Source organism: Cupressus sempervirens, chromosome 11 (genome assembly GCF_028749045.1).
Source record: "Cupressus sempervirens isolate cs-2001-9-10 chromosome 11, ASM2874904v1, whole genome shotgun sequence".
Classification (NCBI taxonomy): Eukaryota; Viridiplantae; Streptophyta; class Pinopsida; order Cupressales; family Cupressaceae; genus Cupressus; species Cupressus sempervirens.
This window is the reverse complement of record NC_143128.1, coordinates 678,271,956-678,281,960: the sequence shown is the minus strand read 5'-3', so window position 1 is coordinate 678,281,960 and position 10,005 is coordinate 678,271,956.

The following is a 10,005-nucleotide window of genomic DNA, read 5'->3' as shown; positions in this document are numbered from 1 at the left end:
TACATCTTGTTGATCAAATCCTCCTCATCAATCAACTAAGTGATAGTACTTGAATCATATAAGTAATTGTCTTACCAAAAAATAGCAAGTTTGACGTTAGTGACGAAATAATGATTGAAACACATAAAAATCTCCCTTATAACAATCTTTCTAATCAATGATCTTTTCAATTATATTTCAATAGAAACTCTTGAATATAAGGTGAATTTGGAAGTCCTAGCTGATGCTCAAAGTAGCATGCATGAGAATTTTGAAATGGAACCTCCAATGGAGGTGGGATAACATATGTTTTGAATCTGTCATCTTAGAGGAGATGTGTTTCCTCTGATATATCCTCAATAACTATAGTAGGTGGCTATATAACTAGAGCTACAATGGTAGGTAATGTTGAAGAGTAATCCTATGTAATAGATAAAATCTAAATAGGAGGTGGAGGTGTAGAAGTCACAACATTGATCTTAGGAACAACACATAAGTTCAAGTGTTCTAACTTCACCTTAGTAGTCTCTCGTGAAGAAGGAGAGTGAGTCTTCGATAGTGCAAATGGTGGAGCAAAATGAGAGAAAGATTATAAGTGGGAATAATGATCAACAATCCCTATAGAAAAAATATTATTTGTCTCACTTTCTTTGATGTGCAGTGAATCTTGTGCAAACTCAATTGTCTTCCCTATCCCATTGTATGTAATCTAATAAATAGAGAGAAGGTTAGAGGAAAAAGATGAAACAACTAGTACATCATGAAATTTACCATCATAAATATCTATAGAACCTTTCCCACATACAGTCATAATAGTGTTGTTCCCCATCAAAATGTGTGGAGTAGGAGAAGCCTCAAAAGAAGAGAACAAATCCTAAGAAGATGTCATATGATGTTTAGCACTTGAATCCAATAACCATCTAGAAGAGTGTGGAGCAGTAATTGCACATAGTGCATGACCCTTTCCTATGTCTTTATCATTTGACTAAAATGATGATGATGAAGATCTATGAGAAGTAGAAGGAATATCAATGTTTCTGTTCTGAAGGTGAGTTGTCAAATTTGAAACTTGTTTGCAATTGCCATCTAACTTCTTCTCATAGCAATGTGACTCATCATGATTGGGATTATTACAATAAGAACACTTTGGTCTATTTGGCTTTGGTTTATCTCCCTTAGGAGGAGGTGGGCCTAATGTGATGTGAGGGCTAGAATCAATTAAAGACTCTATAGGATATGACTTCTATTTCTTCTCCTTCATCATAAAAGATGGTCAAGCTACCAATGCATAATTTTGTGAGCCTATGAGAGAATCAAATTGAGAGATCTTAACTTTCTCTCAAGTCAAACAATCACAAAAAACCTCAAAGGATGACATGGTAAATCTAGTATCCAAAGCATCCCTGGTGGAATAGAAGGTAGAAGCAAAAACTAAAAGTTTCCATAAAGCTTAGAAAGAATCTAGTAAATGCATTAAGTGCCAGTCTTGATTTTCCCACAACCTTGCAATAAAGATCTCTATTGTTTGAAATTCATCAATAGGTCCTCAATGAAAGGAAAAGAATTTGGCACAAGAGAGATAACCTCTGCCTCAATATGAAGTCCCTTGAACTTATTCATTGTACCAAACAAGTCATTAAGCTTGGTCCACATAGCTAGATGGGTATTGCACCCATCAAAATGAAACTATAGACTGTTGGATACCTGTAAATAAATAATGCCATTTCCTCATCCATCTTGTTTCTGTGTTGCATGACCTTAAAAAGCCTCTGTAAAACTGGTTGCACTATGTCTAAACAAGACCACAACCTTTTTGACTAGAGAAGTCTTGTCATTAGGGACTTCCCTATGTGATAGTTATGAGGGGTCATAAGTTCTAGAAAAAAAGAGGTCTTTCCCGTTGGTTTAGAAGGTTTTGGATTTTTTTTTGAAAAAATTATAGTTTAGTGATGTAAATAACATAAATAATAATACAAAATACCCCCCAAAATGCAAAAAACTAAACCCCAGCTGCTAGAAGGAATGCATAAACAAGAAAAGAGAAAAAAAATTCACTTTGATAATCACATGTATCTTTAAAAATACTAATGAAGATAACAAATAATTTGGATAGTGCTCAAGAAGAGCTTTTCATTGCTTCTTTTAGATTGGAAAATGGAGCTAAAACGAGCAAGTCATGCCCCTAAAAGATAGAAAGCATCATCTAACTTTGAGTGAAAAATAGGTACTAAACTAGAAAAAAAAATCCAAAAAATACCTTCATCACATATCTACCTTGGAATCATATTTTTAGTGCTTCTTTCCAATCCAAAAAATGCCTTTTTATGCTCAAGTTAGAGCCAAAAAACCGATAGGGCCTCCACATAGCAAAAAGAAATTCCAAAACCCCCAAAAAATATTGAAGGGGCTTAAGTAATAGGCCCTGGCCACTCACATGACCATGAGTTGGGTGGTGGAGGCTATGAGATAGATTGTTGGGTGGAGGAGGAGTGGTGGCAGTGAATTCCAATGGCAGGAGGTGTGACAATATGTGGCGGGTTGGGCCACAGTGGTGAAGGAGAGACACGATACTTTGACCGCGCACGATGGTGGTGCAAATGACAAGTGCTACCTATTGTGGTTAGGATAACTACTACAATGATTTTCTAATTGCAATGGTGTTTCTCACTTAACTTTTAACTATATTTTTAATAAAAAAATTGCATGCTTGCACCTCAGTGTGCATGCCACTAGTCCTATGACCCTGAATTTTTTGCCTTAGATTTTTTAGTGTTCAAAAATGACATAATTTATATGAAAACAAGGGTTTTGACATATTTTGAAGCCAACTATGAGGTCTATTTGGCCTCAAAGTGCTCTGAAAATTAGAAACCCCCCTATTTTTAGAAAAAATACCTAAGAACAACTAGATCTATTTTGTCAAACCCTCACTCTTCTTTTTCTCCAAATAAGAACAAGCTATAGCAAGTTACGATCTAATACCATGAAGGATTTGAATAATACAAATCCACAAAATCTGAAGAACACCTGCATGCAAGTGTATACACTAATCTAATATGCTAGAAATACTAATTTAATGAAAGCATTTACACATTAAACTAACATAACATATAAGAGAGACAAAGAGAAGAAAAACTCAAATGAGAATGTGAGCCATGGATAGGCTCTCTCAATGAGATTGTTCTCTTATTTTTGGGATGTGTCTATTTATGGATTGGGGATGTATGCTCAAGTGCTCAAAATGGCTTCAATGGAGATGGGTAATGGAAAATTGGTAGCTTTGTGAGCTCTCAATTTGGCATTATAAGGGTATGGGTATGGATTTTGGCTCTCAAAAAGGCATGATAACTTTACTCAAATGGTTGTGATTAAATGGCTTGGGATGGGATTCAATTTATAGGATAAGGGTTTGAGGGATGGAGGGCTAAGATGCAAGGAGAGATGAAGGCTTAAGGAGGGCTAGGATGCACTCAAAGGAGAGCACATGGATTGTGCTTGTTTAGCACCAATGGGAAGGTGACACTTGTCACAAGGAGGATGAGTGTGAGAGGGTAGGGTAAAGGGTTGGTTAAAGGCATGATGAGTGGGGTTGAATATGTAAGAGAGATGTAAGAGGAATGAGTGTGGAAGAGGGAAGAGTGTGGAAGATGGATGTAAGAGTCATGAGTGGGCTTGTAAGAGTCTTTTATGGTTTGTAAGAGCACTCATGACTTGGTGGTTGCGATTTTTGAGGGAGACTTTGGTTTGGTTTAGGAAAGTCTTAAACTTGCTTAGGGAATGTGACAACATTAGGGGGTGGATTAGGCTTGGGTTTAGGATTAGATTAGGGATGTTAGAGATGTGCAAGTGGATGGCATTAATGAGGTTGGGTGAGTTAGTGGCTAAGCTAGGTTAGTATGGGTGGATGGGGTGGATTAGGCTAAAAAGGGGGTTAGGGATAGGTTAGGGGTTTTTAGATTTGAGGATTTTATTTATCAAATAGATTTATTTAATAAATGGGGATTTTTGGAATTAGATAGGAGAAAAGGATTTAATTGATAAATGATAGATTATTTGATTTATCAATTAGTACTATAGATGATTAATTAAATTAATTAGCTAGGGGATGGCTAATGAAGGATTTTCTTGTTTTGGCATATTGAGCTCAATGGATCTATTTGTAGGTTCTAGCTAACTAAGGAGATGAATATGAATTATTCTAAGTTGTATTCAGGCCAACTTCACAATGAATATGATATAATTATAGGGTCAAGTTGAGGATTGAATGTGAGCAAGTGTATCGAAGAATATAAGATGCTAAGAGGAAGCAAATTAGAAGGATAAATACAATATCCTTGAGGATCTACAAAGATACATTTGATCAAGAAGGATCAAGTATTTGAGCCAAAATTGAGATTTTTAATTAGCAATTTAGTTACATCAAAAATCAATTCATCTCATTGTTACTCTCTAACCATTGTAATAGTGATCTAAATATCTTAAAAGAGTAGTCTTAACAACTATTTGTAAATCCTCTAACAAGGTGGCATTTCTAGATTGAAGTGTCTAAAGACCTCTAACAAGGCCACTCCTAACAAGGTGATTAAATCATCTAATAGGATTACCCCTAACAGTGTGTTTTATAACCTTTAACAGGGTTGGCTCCTAATAGGGCTCACTTCAAAAGAGTGAAAATTAGTAACTAGTTGCAATTGGTGGTTTCCCCTAAATTGGGTTTCCACATTAAATCTTGGTGTCACTTGTGTTCATTCTATTTCTTTCATGTGTATGCAACTATGTTAATTAAGGTTAATCACAAAAAATATCTTAGGATTTTCACATTAAGCATTTTCCAAGTTACAATTATTATTTTAGTGGTTATCAAGTTACAACATATTATCAGTATTAACTGAGTGCCTATCTGTTTGTCAAGCAATGGTATTTTTCAGTAGTGTTTATGTCTTGTGATGACATCTAAGGGATCTAGGATTTATTTTAGTGGTAAATGATTCACCCCTTCCTTCTCAATTTCTCCTCTTTTATTTCCAACAATTAGTATTAGAGCTTTTGGTGCTTGTAGAAAAAGTTTCACAGACCTAAACTAAAGATTAGGATGTCTTACAGAAGAGAGATTCCTAAGCTGAATAGAGATAACTTTGAGGCATGGAAGGAAATTATGAAGTTTCACCTAGAAACTATCAGAGATTCAGGTTTGAAATATTTGGAAAATTCTTACAAGGCTCCTACTGGAACATTGACTATGGAGGAGATTGCTAAAAAGAAAAACCATAACATTATGGTGATGATTAACATTACATTAGCTTTTAATATGCTAAATTTGATGAGGTCAAATGATGTGCTATTGCTCATGACATGCGGACCAAACTGAAGAATATCTTTGGAGGTGACGATAATGTGAAAAGAGCCAAAGTAGAAAGCTTGAGAGGTTAGTTTGATCAGATGAAGATGAGAGAGGATGAAAACATTGCAAAATATTTTGAAAGAATCAAAGCTAGTGTTAGTGTTATAAAAGCCTTTGGAGGGACAATTGAAGATGTGATAGTGGTAAGAAAGGTACTTAGAACCCTTCTTCCTATTTATGCAATCAGAGATGTGATCTAATTAACAAGATAATTTGGATGCTCTAGTTGGAAGATTGACTATATTTGAGCTAGATAACTATGATAATTATACTCCTAGTTTTAGCAATCTTGAGTCTACATTTGAAGCCAAGTTGTCACTCAAGAAGAAAGCTAAAAAGTGTAAAGGAAAAAATCTAAAAGTGAAGATGAAGATAGTTCTGACAGTGATCTTGAAGCCATTGAAGCATTTCTTGCAAGAAGGTATCCCAAAAGAAAAGGAAAGTATAAAGGTAAAATTCCTTTAATTTATTTTTCTTGTGAAGACATTGGTCACATTTTTGTAAGGTATCCAAACAAAGAAGAAAAAGATGAAAGGAAGCACAAAAAGTAAAAAGGAAAGAAGGATTTCAAGAATTTTAAGAACTACAAAGAAAAATGTAAGAAGTCTTGTTTTATGGCTAAAGATTCAAATAGTAATGACGATGATGAAATGGTCTATATTGCTATAAAAGATGAATCTAATGATGAAGAATATAAAATGACACTTATCTCTCATGTTAGCAAAAATGATACATGGATTATTGATAGTGGTTTCTCACATCATATGACTAGTGATAAGACAAAGTTTGAAAATTTGGAACATTATGATGGTGGAAGTGTAAGATTTGGAAACAATGAACCGTGTTGCATAAAGGGAAAAGGTTGTATCTCACTAACCAATGAACTTAGATGTGATAATGCTTATTGGGTTGAAGGACTGAAGCATAATCTACTAAGTGTGGCACAATTGAATAACATTGGATTCAAGGTAGAATTCATGAATGGGAAGGCCAAACTAGTAGATGGAAAAGGAAATATAGTTGGGTCTGGTAACCAGACAAAAGGTAACTTATTCTACCTAGATCTTAGTGAAAGTTCATGTTTCATTGCTCATGTAGAAGAAAGTTGGTTATGGCATAAAATACTGTGTCATGTGAACTTTGATAATATGATCAAGATAAAAAAAAAAACAAAAGAGAGAGGTATTGATAGCTTGAGGAAACCTGATATGGGTCTGTGCAAAAATTGTCATATTGGTAAGATGAGCAAGACAAGTTTCAAAAGCAAGAACTATCATTATAAAGAAGTCTTGGAGCTGGTTCATACTAACTTATGTGGACCTATTGGAATTGAGAGCTACAGTGGAGATAAGTTTTTTTTTTTTTGTTGATGATTATTCTATAATGATGATTGTAATGTATCTAAAAGATAGGTTTGAGGCCTTTCAAAACTTTAAGTGGTATCTAGCAAGAGTAGAGAAGAAAACATGAAAGAAGCTAAAGTGTTTGAGATTAGATAGAGGTGGCAAATTCATTTCTAATGAGTTCAATGAATTCTCCACTAAAAGAGGAATCAAAAGACAAGTATCAACCCCTGGTACACCACAACAGAATGGTATAGCAAAAAGAAGGATCATACTAATCATGGATTGTGCAAGAACCTTGATGATAGAAAAGAATGTGGCAATCAAATACTAGAAGGAAGAAATCAGTATTGCAGTGCATACCTTGAACAGAGTATAGTTCAAGAAAGATTCAAATTAAACTCCTTATGAACTATGTTAGGAGACTTCACCTCTCGAGTCCCCAAAATCTTCAGAAGCACTTGAGTTGCATTGACTGCAACCTAAGTTATAGTCTGAAGGACCTAACTCATAGTCCAAAGCTATCAAGCTACAACCAAAGCAAACTAAGTCTAAAGGACCCTACTCATAGACAATGGGTCCCAAGCTTGATACAAAGGATCATGATGAGGCTAGTGGAACAAGTTTTAGATCCAAAGTACCTATGTTGGTGAGATATGTCAAAAAGCACCATGCACCTAATCATATCATTGGAGACAAGTTAGATGGTACAATGACAAGGAAACAATTGAAAGGTACATGTTTTCTTATTGAATTTGAACCCAGATCAGTTAAAGTTCTTTGGATGATGAAAGTTAGATTGAAGCAATGAATGAAGAGATAGAACAGATAGAAAGGAATATGACCTAGACTTCATGAATTGTTCTGTGCATCATTCATCATGAAGATATGTACTTCCTTCTATACTACATTAGGAACTAATGTAAGATATACCAATAGAAATGTAGTTCCATTCCTTCTTATAAGGTTTAGTTGGAAGTAGAGGTTTCACCTAATCCATTGATGAGGTTCCACCATCAGTTACATTTGATATCTCATTATCTTTTGTTTTTATTATCCACTTCTTGTTCATTTGTTCACAAACTTCATCCACATTGACTTTCCCTTTACCTTTTGGAACTTGCCCATTGCCTACATTCTTGCTTAAGTGTTTGACCTTGTGGAAATGATAACATATTATTCCATGATTTATCCAATTTCCAAGTCAACCTCCAATGTGAAATCTCATGTAATTATCAATAATATGGCCATACTTTCCACATGCAGTACACAAAAACCATGTATTTTAACGCTAATTGATTGTATTACCTTTCTTTCTCAATGTCTAATTAGATTTCATCTATGATATATATTCTTGTGACTTGTGTGCAAATTTTTTGCAGGTATAATAGTAACCATTAATTTCATACTTCCTAGTGGACTTAACAAAGTTGGATCTACATTAATATGCTTGGTGACTATACTTATTGCAATGATAATAGTAACCATCAAACTTGGAAGTAACATTGGACTTCTAGGAAAAATGTTAAATGCTCCCCTTGGGATTTATAACAAGGGTTTAACTGCCTCCTATGCACTATAAGTTGAGTGGTTGTATTGAGCACCAAGAGATTGATCTTTTTGTGCAACAACAACCCTACTCTAACAAGTGGTATTAGAGCCCAATTACTCATAAGAGGCCTAAAAACTTGAGTAAAATATATATGGATATGGACCAGCTCCAAAAGAACTTAGAAGAAGCTCTTAAGCAACTTGATGTAATTATTGAAGAAAGAGACACTCTAAAGGACAAGCATGAAGATGCAAAATATTATATTGAGAAGTTAAAACACAAGATATAATATATCAAATCGAAGAAAAAGCCTAAAGATTATATCACAGATAGTGATGAAGCTTTAAGGCTTAAGAAAGAGAATGAGATTCTAAAGCATGAGCTAGAGATTATAAATCTCAAATTGAGCTTGAAGGATGATGAGAAGAAGATTGAATTAGATTTGAGCTCTAAGAATGTAGATTTGAGATCAAAACTTACAAAGGTGACATCATAACTTGAATCTTCAAAATTGCAATATACAGAACTTGAAAAGTACAATGAAATTGTGAAAGGATATATTACATATTATAAGAAACATCTTTAAAGGTTGTATTCAAGTAGTGAAAAGATTGATGAGAATATTTTGCACAAAGACCTTCTTATGATAAGACTTGTCTTGGATACTTTGGAGGAGAATCATATAAGAAACATGAAGTTACTAAGGAACCAAATCTTGTGATCCAACAACATAAACCACAACAAGAGATCGGAAAAAGGTTGATTCAACTCAATCTAAAGATGTACCTAAACAAGTTGAATCACCTAAAGAAGTAAGGAGGCAATTTTTTGGAAAGTGCTATGCATGTAATGAAGCTAGTAACAAAAAGAAAGATTTTACAAATAAGCATACTAACCCTATTTATGGTTATTTTTATAATTGTTATGGTTTTGGACATAAAGGTAGTAAATTTAGGAAACCTAGATTTAAAAATAATAATGGTAGGATTTTTAGAAGTACTAACCCTATACATAATAGACCTATTAGAGGAACCAATGTTGTAAGAAATGGTATCATGTGCTATAAGTGCAAAAACTTTAGCCATATTACTAGACATTATATAGATTACAGATCAATTAGTCAAGACCTAGATATGGAACAATGTGATAGCATGTCATATTTGCAATAATTTGGGACACGCGGCAAGATTTTGTACGATGAACAATGTAAGAATGCAAAATACCACAAGGAAAAACATAAGAAAACCAAACTTTAGAAGGAATGGGAACAATGCTAGAAGTAGCGAGAATAACAACAACAGTCAGAAAGAAAGTGTGAAAGAACATGTATAAGATCTTAATGAGACATTTGTTAGAGCTAAGAGTTTAACAAGTTCACAAGTTTTGGTAGAAACACCTAAAAACAAGATGAATTAAGTAATTTTTTCTAACCAACCCTTATCTATTTAAGTGACTTAGCTCATAATAAACCAAAGGAATTAGCATCAGAAATTATTTGAACCTTTAGGCGAAGAGCCGAGACTTGCGTAGTTAATATAAGGTAGAAATGGATGTAAGAAAAATATGGTTAAGTGTGCATACAATTTTTAGTTAATATATGTTAGAAATGGATGTAAGAAAGATATGGTTAAGTTTGCATATGATTTTGAGTTCATATGTGAGTGTGCAAAGAGAAAAAAGTGCTCTAGATAATGGAAACAACTTTTTGATGCTCGTGTACTTGCACAATT